Below are 11,780 nucleotides of genomic sequence, written 5' to 3'. Positions count from 1 at the left end.
TCTGGCTAGACTGCAAACTCTCCTTCCAGACCCATATCAAACATCTCCAATCGAAAATCAAATCAAGAATCGGCTTTCTATTCCGCAACAAAGCCTCCTTCACTCACGCTGCCAAGCTTACCCTAGTAAAACTGACTATCCTACCGATCCTCGACTTCGGCGACGTCATCTACAAAATTGCTTCCAACACTCTACTCAGCAAACTGGATGCAGTTTATCACAGTGCCATCCGTTTTGTCACTAAAGCACCTTATACTACCCACCACTGCGACTTGTATGCTCTAGTCGGCTGGCCCTCGCTACATATTCGTCGCCAGACCCACTGGCTTCAGGTCATCTACAAGGCCATGCTAGGCAAAGCTCCGCCTTATCTCAGCTCACTGGTCACGATGGCAACACCCATCCGTAGCACGCGCTCCAGCAGGTGTATCTCATTGATTATCCCTAAAGCCAACACCTCATTCGGCCGCCTTTCGTTCCAGTACTCTGCTGCCTGTGACTGGAACGAATTGCAAAAATCGCTGAAGTTGGAGACTTTTATCTCCCTCACCAACTTCAAACATCAGCTAGCTGAGCAGCTAACCGATCGCTGCAGCTGTCCATAATCTATTGGTAAATAGCACACCCATTTTCACCTACCTCATCCCCACAGTTTTTATTTATTTACTTTTCTGCTCTTTTGCACACCAATATCTCTACCTGTACATAATCATCTGATCATTTATCACTCCAGTGTTAATCTGCAATATTGTAATTATTTGCCTACCTCCTCATGCCTTTTGCACACATTGTATATAGACACACCTTTTTTTTCTCTGTGTTATTGACTTGTTAATTGTTTACTCCATGTGTAACTCTGTGTTGTCTGTTCACACTGCTATGCTTTATCTTGGCCAGGTCGCAGTTGCAAATGAGAACCTGTTCTCAACCTGGTTAAATAAAGGTGAAATAAAAAAAATAAAAAAATAAAAAACTTGCCTACCTGGTTAAATAAAGGTGAAATAAATAAATAAAATAAAAATTACCTGAAGAAACTTAAAAAGACATTAACATTGATTGTACTTTTAGTGTTGACCATCCAGAAACAGTTTCACATTAATTTAGGCATTATCTACATGTTAAACAATTATGGAAAGATATTCACAGTTTTATCATTGTTAATATTCTTGATGACTTTTGTTTTTGTTATTGGGAGAATGTGCTGCTCGGTTTCCTTAACCATAATGAAGATAAAGAAATATAATTTTACCTGATAAATCTAATTGTGCTAATGGAAAAATTAATTTTCATAAATGTAAATACAAGACCATGCTGTACAAGACCACGAAGAAGGTTCACTGAACATTTCGAACACAGCATAAACAAGCGGCCACCCGAAACGGTCTTGAGTGACAACAAACCTGCCCAATAAGCTTATTCGCTTGAAATACACCCACTTCTGTTGACACGGCCACTTCTGTTGACACGCCCACATTGAGACACTCCACGTCAGCAGTTACCGCCCACTCCGGAGAGGGGGTCTCTACGAGTCAGAAAACACGGATGTGACGTTCCAGCTCACCAGATTTGGATTAAACCATTGGATTACAGTAAATAGTCGGACGGAGCGAAGAACAGGAGGGCTGTCAGATCGAATTGAAAACGGTACGGTTCCTTGCAGTTTTTACAAAAATAATAGAATATGTGAATGCAGACGTATACCCTGTAAAGTTATGCATGTTGTTTGAGGCAACATTTTGTTCGGGTGTTATTAGTGGCAAGACGTGTCTTTCTTTCTGTGTAGTCGTATCTATCCGGTTCTGCTGACGCCTGGCATCAAACCGCAGGCGAGCTGTGAGATATGGGAACAAAATAGACGAGATTTTATTTGAGCATTTTATTTGACATATTATTTCAGAAAATATAATGAATAGTTGACTTGCATTGTGTTACAACGTTGTTATTACGCATATACGCACTGGAGCTGTACTGTCCTGGCTTTGTTTTTACATCCCACTCTGTAGACGCCGGTCAGTCATCCTCAGAGAGAGGGGTGGCTGCTATGCTGCTCAACGGCTTGTTATGTAACGAACTGGACATTACGATGCACGTTACTGGGAAAACATGACAATCTTGCAGATTTATACATGTATTCTGTGTCCTATTCGTTATAGGTACACATCCACTGTACATTATATCATATTCGTTATAGGTACAAATCCACTGTACATTTGTTTTACTATATGGTCCCAGAACAGCAGTCTGAGTAGGCTATATATACTGTAGATCCCAGAACAGCAGTCTGAGTAGGCTATATATACTGTAGATCCCAGAACAGCAGTCTGAGTAGGCTATATATACTGTAGGTCCCAGAACAGCAGTCTGAGTAGGCTATATATACTGTAGGTCCCAGAACAGCAGTCTGAGTAGGCTATATATACTGTAGATCCCAGAACAGCAGTCTGAGTAGGCTATATATACTGTAGATCCCAGAACAGCAGTCTGAGTAGGCTATATATACTGTAGGTCCAGAACAGCAGTCTGAGTAGGCTATATATACTGTAGGTCCCAGAACAGCAGTCTGAGTAGGCTATATATACTGTAGGTCCCAGAACAGCAGTCTGAGGCTATATATACTGTAGGAACAGTAGTCTGATAGGCTATATATACTGTAGGTCCCAGAACAGCAGTCTGAGTAGGCTATATATACTGTAGGTCCCAGAACAGCAGTCTGAGTAGGCTATATATACTGTAGATCCCAGAACAGCAGTCTGAGTAGGCTATATATACTGTAGGTCCCAGAACAGCAGTCTGAGTAGGCTATATATACTGTAGGTCCAGAACAGAACAGCAGTCTGAGTAGGCTATATATACTGTAAGTCACAGAACAGTAGTCTGAGTAGGCTATATATACTGTAGGTCCCAGAACAGCAGTCTGAGTAGGCTATATATACTGTAGGTCACAGAACAGCAGTCTGAGTAGGCTATATATACTGTAGGTCCCAGAACAGCAGTCTGAGTAGGCTATATATACTGTAGGTCCCAGAACAGCAGTCTGAGTAGGCTATATATACTGTAGATCACAGAACAGCAGTCTGAGTAGGCTATATATACAGAACAGCAGTCTGAGTAGGCTATATATACTGTAGGTCCCAGAACAGCAGTCTGAGTAGGCTATATATACTGTAGGTCACAAAACAGAACAGCAGTCTAGTCTGAGTAGGCTATATATACTGTAGGTCACAGAACAGCAGTCTGAGTAGGCCAGAACAGCAGTCTGAGTAGGCTATATATACTGTAGGTCCCAGAACAGCAGTCTGAGTAGGCTATATATACTGTAGGTCCCAGAACAGCAGTCTGAGTAGGCTATATATACTGTAGGTCCCAGAACAGCAGTCTGAGTAGGCTATATATACTGTAGGTCACAGAACAGCAGTCTGAGTAGGCTATATATACTGTAGGTCACAGAACAGCAGTCTGAGTAGGCTATATATACTGTAGGTCCCAGAACAGTCGTCTGAGTAGGCTATATATACTGTAGGTCACAAAACAGCAGTCTGAGTAGGCTATATATACTGTAGGTCCCAGAACAGTAGTCTGAGTAGGCTATATATACTGTAGGTCACAGAACAGCAGTCTGAGTAGGCTATATATACTGTAGGTCCCAGAACAGCAGTCTGAGTAGGCTATATATACTGTAGGTCCCAGAACAGCAGTCTGAGTAGGCTATATATACTGTAGATCACAGAACAGCAGTCTGAGTAGGCTATATATACTGTAGGTCACAGAACAGTAGTCTAAGTATAGAAAGTATGAATATGGACAAATTCATATTATATATTATGTAATAAATAATTTTGTTTTGAAATGTAGCCTAATAGATAATAATTAGAGGATAACAATGTGAGAGGTCAACGGTGAACAGCAGAGTTGTACTGTATGTATGAATGGATGGGTTTTATGACAAGTTCTATTGATGCTTTATGGGCAGAACTTTGCAGAACTTCGACAGGGAACATATTGTTGTAGAAATAATTAGTTTTCTTTTAATCAGAACTCTGTTCTTCTTTATTTCAGTTGTACAATTATTGTTGTATTTTACCTCCAGTTCATATACAGTATTCTCTCTCATGTACTTTTATGTGCTGTACATGTCTGAGGAAGAATCCTGTAGTTTTATGAGAAGGCAGACAACCTGTCTTGGCTCAAGGAGAGGAACTATGGGCATTACAGTTCCGATGCCTGGGTGTAGGATGCCTGAGGGTAGGATGCCTGAGTGCTGAATGCCTGAGTGTAGGATGCCTGAGTGTAGGATGCCTGAGTGCAGGATGCCTGAGTGTAGGATGCCTGAGTGTAGGATGCCTGAGTGTAGGATGCCTGAGTGTAGGATGCCTGAGTGCTGAATGCCTGAGTGTAGGATGCCTGAGTGTAGGATGCCTGAGTGTAGGATGCCTGAGTGCTGAATGCCTGAGTGTAGGATGCCTGAGTGCTGAATGCCTGAGTGTAGGATGCCTGAGTGTAGGATGCCTGAGTGTAGGATGCCTGAGTGCTGAATGCCTGAGTGTAGGATGCCTGGGTGCTGAATGCCTGAGTGCAGGATGCCTGGGTGCTGAATGCCTGAGTGTAGGATGCCTGAGTGCTGAATGCCTGAGTGTAGGATGCCTGAGTGTAGGATGCCTGAGTGGATGCCTGAGTGGATGCCTGAGTGTAGGATGCCTGGGTGCTGAATGCCTGAGTGCAGGATGCCTGGGTGCTGAATGCCTGAGTGCTGAATGCCTGAGTGTAGGATGCCTGAGTGCTGAATGCCTGAGTGTAGGATGCCTGAGTGTAGGATGCCTGAGTGTAGGATGCCTGAGTGCTGAATGCCTGAGTGAGGATGCCTGAGTGCTGAATGCCTGATGGATGCCTGAGTGCTGAATGCCTGGGTGCAGGATGCCTGAGTGTAGGATGCCTGAGTGTAGGATGCCTGAGTGTAGGATGCCTGAGTGTAGGATGCCTGAGTGTAGGATGCCTGAGTGTAGGATGCCTGAGTGCTGAATGCCTGAGTGCTGAATGCCTGAGTGCTGAATGCCTGAGTGCTGAATGCCTGAGTGTAGGATGCCTGAGTGTAGGATGCCTGAGTGCTGAATGCCTGAGTGCTGAATGCCTGGGTGCAGGATGCCTGAGTGTAGGATGCCTGAGTGTAGGATGCCTGAGTGTAGGATGCCTGAGTGTAGGATGCCTGAGTGTAGGATGCCTGAGTGTAGGATGCCTGAGTGTAGGATGCCTGAGTGCTGAATGCCTGATGCCTGAGTGTAGGATGCCTGAGTGTGGATGCCTGAGTGCTGAATGCCTGAGTGTAGGATGCCTGAGTGTAGGATGCCTGAGTGCTGAATGCCTGAGTGCCTGAGTGTAGGATGCCTGAGTGCTGAATGCCTGAGTGTAGGATGCCTGGGTGCTGAATGCCTGAGTGCAGGATGCCTGGGTGCTGAATGCCTGAGTGCTGAATGCCTGAGTGTAGGATGCCTGAGTGCTGAATGCCTGAGTGTAGGATGCCTGAGTGTAGGATGCCTGAGTGCTGAATGCCTGATGCCTGAGTGTAGGATGCCTGAGTGTAGGATGCCTGAGTGCTGAATGCCTGAGTGTAGGATGCCTGGGTGCTGAATGCCTGAGTGCAGGATGCCTGGGTGCTGAATGGATGCCTGAGTGTAGGATGCCTGAGTGCTGAATGCCTGAGTGTAGGATGCCTGAGTGTAGGATGCCTGAGTGCTGAATGCCTGAGTGCAGGATGCCTGAGTGCTGAATGCCTGGGTGCTGAATGCCTGAGTGCAGGATGCCTGGGTGCTGAATGCCTGAGTGCTGAATGCCTGAGTGCTGAATGCCTGAGTGCTGAATGCCTGAGTGCTGAATGCCTGAGTGTAGGATGCCTGAGTGCTGAATGCCTGAGTGTAGGATGCCTGGGTGCTGAATGCCTGAGTGTAGGATGCCTGAGTGTAGGATGCCTGAGTGTAGGATGCCTGAGTGCTGAATGCCTGAGTGTAGGATGCCTGGGTGCTGAATGCCTGAGTGTAGGATGCCTGAGTGTAGGATGCCTGAGTGTAGGATGCCTGAGTGCTGAATGCCTGAGTGTAGGATGCCTGGGTGCTGAATGCCTGAGTGTAGGATGCCTGAGTGTAGGATGCCTGAGTGTAGGATGCCTGAGTGCTGAATGCCTGAGTGTAGGATGCCTGAGTGCTGAATGCCTGAGTGTAGGATGCCTGAGTGTAGGATGCCTGAGTGCTGAATGCCTGAGTGTAGGATGCCTGAGTGTAGGATGCCTGAGTGCTGAATGCCTGAGTGTAGGATGCCTGAGTGTAGGATGCCTGAGTGTAGGATGCCTGAGTGTAGGATGCCTGAGTGTAGGATGCCTGAGTGTAGGATGCCTGAGTGTAGGATGCCTGAGTGTAGGATGCCTGAGTGTAGGATGCCTGAGTGCTGAATGCCTGAGTGTAGGATGCCTGAGTGCTGAATGCCTGAGTGTAGGATGCCTGAGTGTAGGATGCCTGAGTGTAGGATGCCTGAGTGCTGAATGCCTGAGTGTAGGATGCCTGAGTGTAGGATGCCTGAGTGCTGAATGCCTGAGTGTAGGATGCCTGAGTGTAGGATGCCTGAGTGCTGAATGCCTGAGTGTAGGATGCCTGAGTGTAGGATGCCTGAGTGCTGAATGCCTGAGTGTAGGATGCCTGAGTGTAGGATGCCTGAGTGCTGAATGCCTGAGTGTAGGATGCCTGAGTGCTGAATGCCTGAGTGTAGGATGCCTGAGTGTAGGATGCCTGAGTGCTGAATGCCTGAGTGTAGGATGCCTGAGTGTAGGATGCCTGAGTGTAGGATGCCTGAGTGCTGAATGCCTGAGTGTAGGATGCCTGAGTGTAGGATGCCTGAGTGCTGAATGCCTGAGTGTAGGATGCCTGAGTGCTGAATGCCTGAGTGTAGGATGCCTGAGTGCTGAATGCCTGAGTGTAGGATGCCTGAGTGTAGGATGCCTGAGTGTAGGATGCCTGAGTGTAGGATGCCTGAGTGTAGGATGCCTGAGTGTAGGATGCCTGAGTGCTGAATGCCTGAGTGTAGGATGCCTGAGTGTAGGATGCCTGAGTGCTGAATGCCTGAGTGTAGGATGCCTGGGTGTAGGATGCCTGAGTGTAGGATGCCTGAGTGCTGAATGCCTGAGTGTAGGATGCCTGAGTGCTGAATGCCTGAGTGTAGGATGCCTGAGTGTAGGATGCCTGAGTGTAGGATGCCTGAGTGCTGAATGCCTGAGTGTAGGATGCCTGAGTGTAGGATGCCTGAGTGCTGAATGCCTGAGTGTAGGATGCCTGAGTGTAGGATGCCTGAGTGTAGGATGCCTGAGTGTAGGATGCCTGAGTGCTGAATGCCTGAGTGTAGGATGCCTGAGTGCTGAATGCCTGGGTGCTGAATGCCTGAGTGTAGGATGCCTGAGTGTAGGATGCCTGAGTGTAGGATGCCTGAGTGTAGGATGCCTGAGTGCTGAATGCCTGAGTGTAGGATGCCTGAGTGTAGGATGCCTGAGTGTAGGATGCCTGAGTGTAGGATGCCTGAGTGTAGGATGCCTGAGTGCTGAATGCCTGAGTGTAGGATGCCTGAGTGCTGAATGCCTGAGTGCAGGATGCCTGAGTGTAGGATGCCTGGGTGCTGAATGCCTGAGTGTAGGATGCCTGGGTGCTGAATGCCTGAGTGTAGGATGCCTGGGTGCTGAATGCCTGAGTGTAGGATGCCTGGATGTAGGATGCCTGAGTGTAGGATGCCTGAGTGTAGGATGCCTGAGTGTAGGATGCCTGAGTGCTGAATGCCTGGGTGCAGGATGCCTGAGTGCTGAATGCCTGGGTGCAGGATGCCTGAGTGCTGAATGCCTGGGTGCAGGATGCCTGAGTGCTGAATGCCTGAGTGTAGGATGCCTGGGTGCTGAATGCCTGAGTGTAGGATGCCTGGGTGCTGAATGCCTGAGTGTAGGATGCCTGGATGTAGGATGCCTGAGTGTAGGATGCCTGGATGCAGGATGCCTGAGTGTAGGATGCCTGAGTGTAGGATGCCTGAGTGTAGGATGCCTGAGTGTAGGATGCCTGAGTGTAGGATGCCTGAGTGCTGAATGCCTGAGTGTAGGATGCCTGAGTGTAGGATGCCTGAGTGTAGGATGCCTGAGTGCTGAATGCCTGAGTGTAGGATGCCTGGGTGCAGGATGCCTGGGTGTAGGATGCCTGAGTGTAGGATGCCTGGGTGCAGGATGCCTGAGTGTAGGATGCCTGAGTGTAGGATGCCTGAGTGTAGGATGCCTGAGTGTAGGATGCCTGAGTGTAGGATGCCTGAGTGTAGGATGCCTGAGTGCTGAATGCCTGAGTGTAGGATGCCTGGGTGCAGGATGCCTGGGTGTAGGATGCCTGAGTGTAGGATGCCTGGGTGTAGGATGCCTGAGTGTAGGATGCCTGGGTGTAGGATGCCTGAGTGTAGGATGCCTGGGTGCAGGATGCCTGGGTGCTGTCTTGCTGTTGTTGTGAGGGTAGCGTTGTATTTCCTAATTCTGCTGAGTGAGAATGTGGAGTAAATGTCTTCATGTGACAGAGATCTGTCTGGTTTCAGTTTGGTGAACACCGAGCCCAGGGTGCAGTTACAGGTCACAGAACAATCAGCCTAATGTAGGATGGAAGACACACACGCTCATTCACTGACACACACTGACACTGTGGTGAAGACAGAACCTATCAGGGGAGGGGGAGTGGGGGGGGGGGGGTGTTGTCTGTGTTTACCTATGGCAGGAGGATGGCAGAAGACTGAACCTATCAGGGGGGTTGTCTGTGTTTACCTATGGCAGGAGGATACTCAACACTGGTGAAGACTGAACCTATCAGGGGGTGGGGGGGTATTGTCTGTGTTTACCTATGGCAGGAGGATACTCAACACTGGTGAAGACTGAACCTATCAGGGGGGGGTGTGTTGTCTGTGTTTACCTATGGCAGGAGGATACTCAACACTGGTGAAGACTGAACCTATCGGGGGGGTTGTTGTCTGTGTTTACCTATGGCAGGAGGATGGCAGAAGACTGAACCTATCAGGGGGGTTGTCTGTGTTTACCTATGGCAGGAGGATACTCAACACTGGTGAAGACTGAACCTATCAGGGGGGGGGGGGGTGGGGGGGTATTGTCTGTGTTTACCTATGGCAGGAGGATACTCAACACTGGTGAAGACTGAACCTATCAGGGGGGGGGGTGTTGTCTGTGTTTACCTATGGCAGGAGGATGGCAGAAGACTGAACCTATCGGGGGGGGGTGTTGTCTGTGTTTACCTATGGCAGGAGGATGGCAGAAGACTGAACCTATCGAGGGGAGGTGTTGTCTGTGTTTACCTATGGCAGGAGGATGGCAGAAGACTGAACCTATCGGGGGGGTGTTGTCTGTGTTTACCTATGGCAGGAGGATGGCAGAAGACTGAACCTATCAGGGGGTGTTGTCTGTGTTCACCTATGGCAGGAGGATACTCAACACTGGTGAAGACTGAACCTATCGGGGGGGGGGTGTTGTCTGTGTTTACCTATGGCAGGAGGATGGCAGAAGACTGAACCTATCAGGGGGTTGTCTGTGTTTACCTATGGCAGGAGGATGGCAGAAGACTGAACCTATCAGGGGGGGGTATTGTCTGTGTTTACCTATGGCAGGAGGATGGCAGAAGACTGAACCTATCAGGGGGGGGGGGGGTATTGTCTGTGTTTACCTATGGCAGGAGGATGGCAGAAGACTGAACCTATCAGGGGGGAGGGGTATTGTCTGTATTTACAAAACACTTGACTGGCTTCAAACATGACGATCAGAGCAAATCAAATGAAATTGTATTTGTCACAAGCTTGGTAAATAACAGGTGTTGACCAACAGTGAAATGCTTAGTTACGGGCTCTTCCTGACGGAGACAAATAATAGGGAAATAATATAAAAGTAGAGCAGGTAATAATAAATGTAATAATCATTGGTTATATACATTATATACGGGGCATTTGGAAAGTTTTCAGACCACTGGACTTTTTCCACATTTTGTAACGTTATCCTTTTTATAAAAAAAAATGTGTCCTCATCACACTGCTCAAAAAAATAAAGGGAACACTAAAATAACACATCCTAAAACTGAATGAATGAAATATTTTTATTAAATACTTTTTTCTTTACATAGTTAAATGTGTTGACAACAAAATAACACAACAATTATCAATGGAAATCAAATTTATCAACCTGTGGAGGTCCGGATTTGGAGTCACACTCAAAATTAAATTGGAAAACCACACTACAGGCTGATCCAACTTTGATGTAACGTCCTTTAAAGAGGTCAAAATGAGGCTCAGTAGAGTGTGTGGCCTCCATGTGCCTGTTTGACCTCCCTACAACGCCTGGGCATGCTACTGATGAGGTGGCGGATGGTCTCCTGAGGGAGACCTGGACTAAAGCATCCGCCAACTCCTGGACAGTCTGTGGTGCAATGTGGCGTTGGTGGATGGAGCGAGACATGATGTCCCAGATGTGCTCAATTGGATTCAGGTCTGGGGAACGGGCGGGCCAGTCCATAGCATCAATGTCTTCCTCTTGCAGGAACTGCTAACACACAGACACATGAGGTCTAGCATGGTCTTGCATTAGGAGGAACCCAGGGCCAACCGCACCAGCATATGGTCTCACAAGGGGTCTGAGGATCTCATTTCGGTACCTAATGGCAGTCAGGCTACCTCTGGCGAGCACATGGAGGCCTGTGCGGCCCCCCAAAGAAATGCCACCCCACATGATGACTGACCCATCGCCAAACCGGTCATGCTGGAGGATGTTGCAGGCAGCAGAACGTTCTCCACGGCGTCTCCAGACTGTCATGTCTGTCACATGTGCTCAGTGTGAATCTGCTTTAACCTGTGAAGAGCACAGGGCGCCAGCGGCGAATTTGCCTATCTTGGTGTTCTCTGGCAAATGCCAAACGTCCTGCACGGTGTTGGGCTGTAAGCACAACCCCCACCTGTGGACGTCGGGCCCTCATACCACCCTCATGGAGTCTGTTTCTGACCGTTTGAGCAGACACATGCACATTTGTGGCCTACTGGAGGTCATTTTGCAGGGCTCTGGCAGTGCTCCTCCTGCTCCTCCTTGCACAAAGGCGGAGGTAGCGGTCCTGCTGCTGGGTTGTTGCCCTCATACGGCCGCCTCCATGTCTCCTGATGTACTGGCCTGTCTCCTGGTAGCGCCTCCATGCTCTTGACACTACGCTGACAGACACAGCAAACCTTCTTGCTACAGCTCGCATTGATGTTCCATCCTGGATGAGCTGCACTACCTGAGCCACTTGTGTGGGTTGTAGACTCCGTCTCATGCTACCACTAGAGTGAAAGCACCGCCAGGATTCAAAAGTGACCAAAACATCAGCCAGGAAGCATAGCAACTGAGAAGTGGTCTGTGGTTATCACCTGCAGAACCACTCCTTTATTGGGGGGGGGTCTTGCTAATTGCCTATAATTTCCACCTGTTGTCTATACCATTTGCACAACAGCACGTGGAATGTATTGTCAATCAGTGTTGCTTCCTAAGTGGACAGTTTGATTTCACAGAAGTGTGATTGACTTGGAGTTACATTGTGTTGTTTAAGTGTTCCCTTTATTTTTTTGAGCTGTGTACATCCAATATCTCCTAATGACAAAGGAAAACCTTTTTTTTGTTGCAATTTATAAAATAAAAAAATCGGAAATATCATATTTACATTAGCATTCAGAACCTTTGCTCAGTACTTTGTTGAAGCACCTTCGGCTAC

At 47.9% G+C, this 11,780-nt stretch overlaps 1 protein-coding gene across 3 annotated transcripts in view; it reads left to right on the top strand.

The window, feature by feature from the left end:
• The first annotated feature begins 1,528 nt into the window (after positions 1–1,528).
• The window catches only part of si:ch211-45c16.2 (mitogen-activated protein kinase kinase kinase 13), a 177,563-nt gene continuing 167,311 nt past the window's right edge, over positions 1,529–11,780 (top strand). Inside the window, exon 1 of one of the 3 annotated variants that reach the window (XM_046350769.1) lies at positions 1,529–1,644. The gene's annotated coding sequence lies outside the window, so the exon portion shown is untranslated. The remainder of the gene's footprint in view (positions 1,645–11,780) is intronic. The other 2 variants (XM_046350861.1, XM_046350951.1) reach the window with 2 other exon arrangements.

This window comes from Oncorhynchus gorbuscha, linkage group LG01, assembly GCF_021184085.1.
Source record: "Oncorhynchus gorbuscha isolate QuinsamMale2020 ecotype Even-year linkage group LG01, OgorEven_v1.0, whole genome shotgun sequence".
NCBI lineage: Eukaryota > Metazoa > Chordata > Actinopteri > Salmoniformes > Salmonidae > Oncorhynchus > Oncorhynchus gorbuscha.
This window is presented reverse-complemented; position numbering and strand designations above follow the sequence as displayed.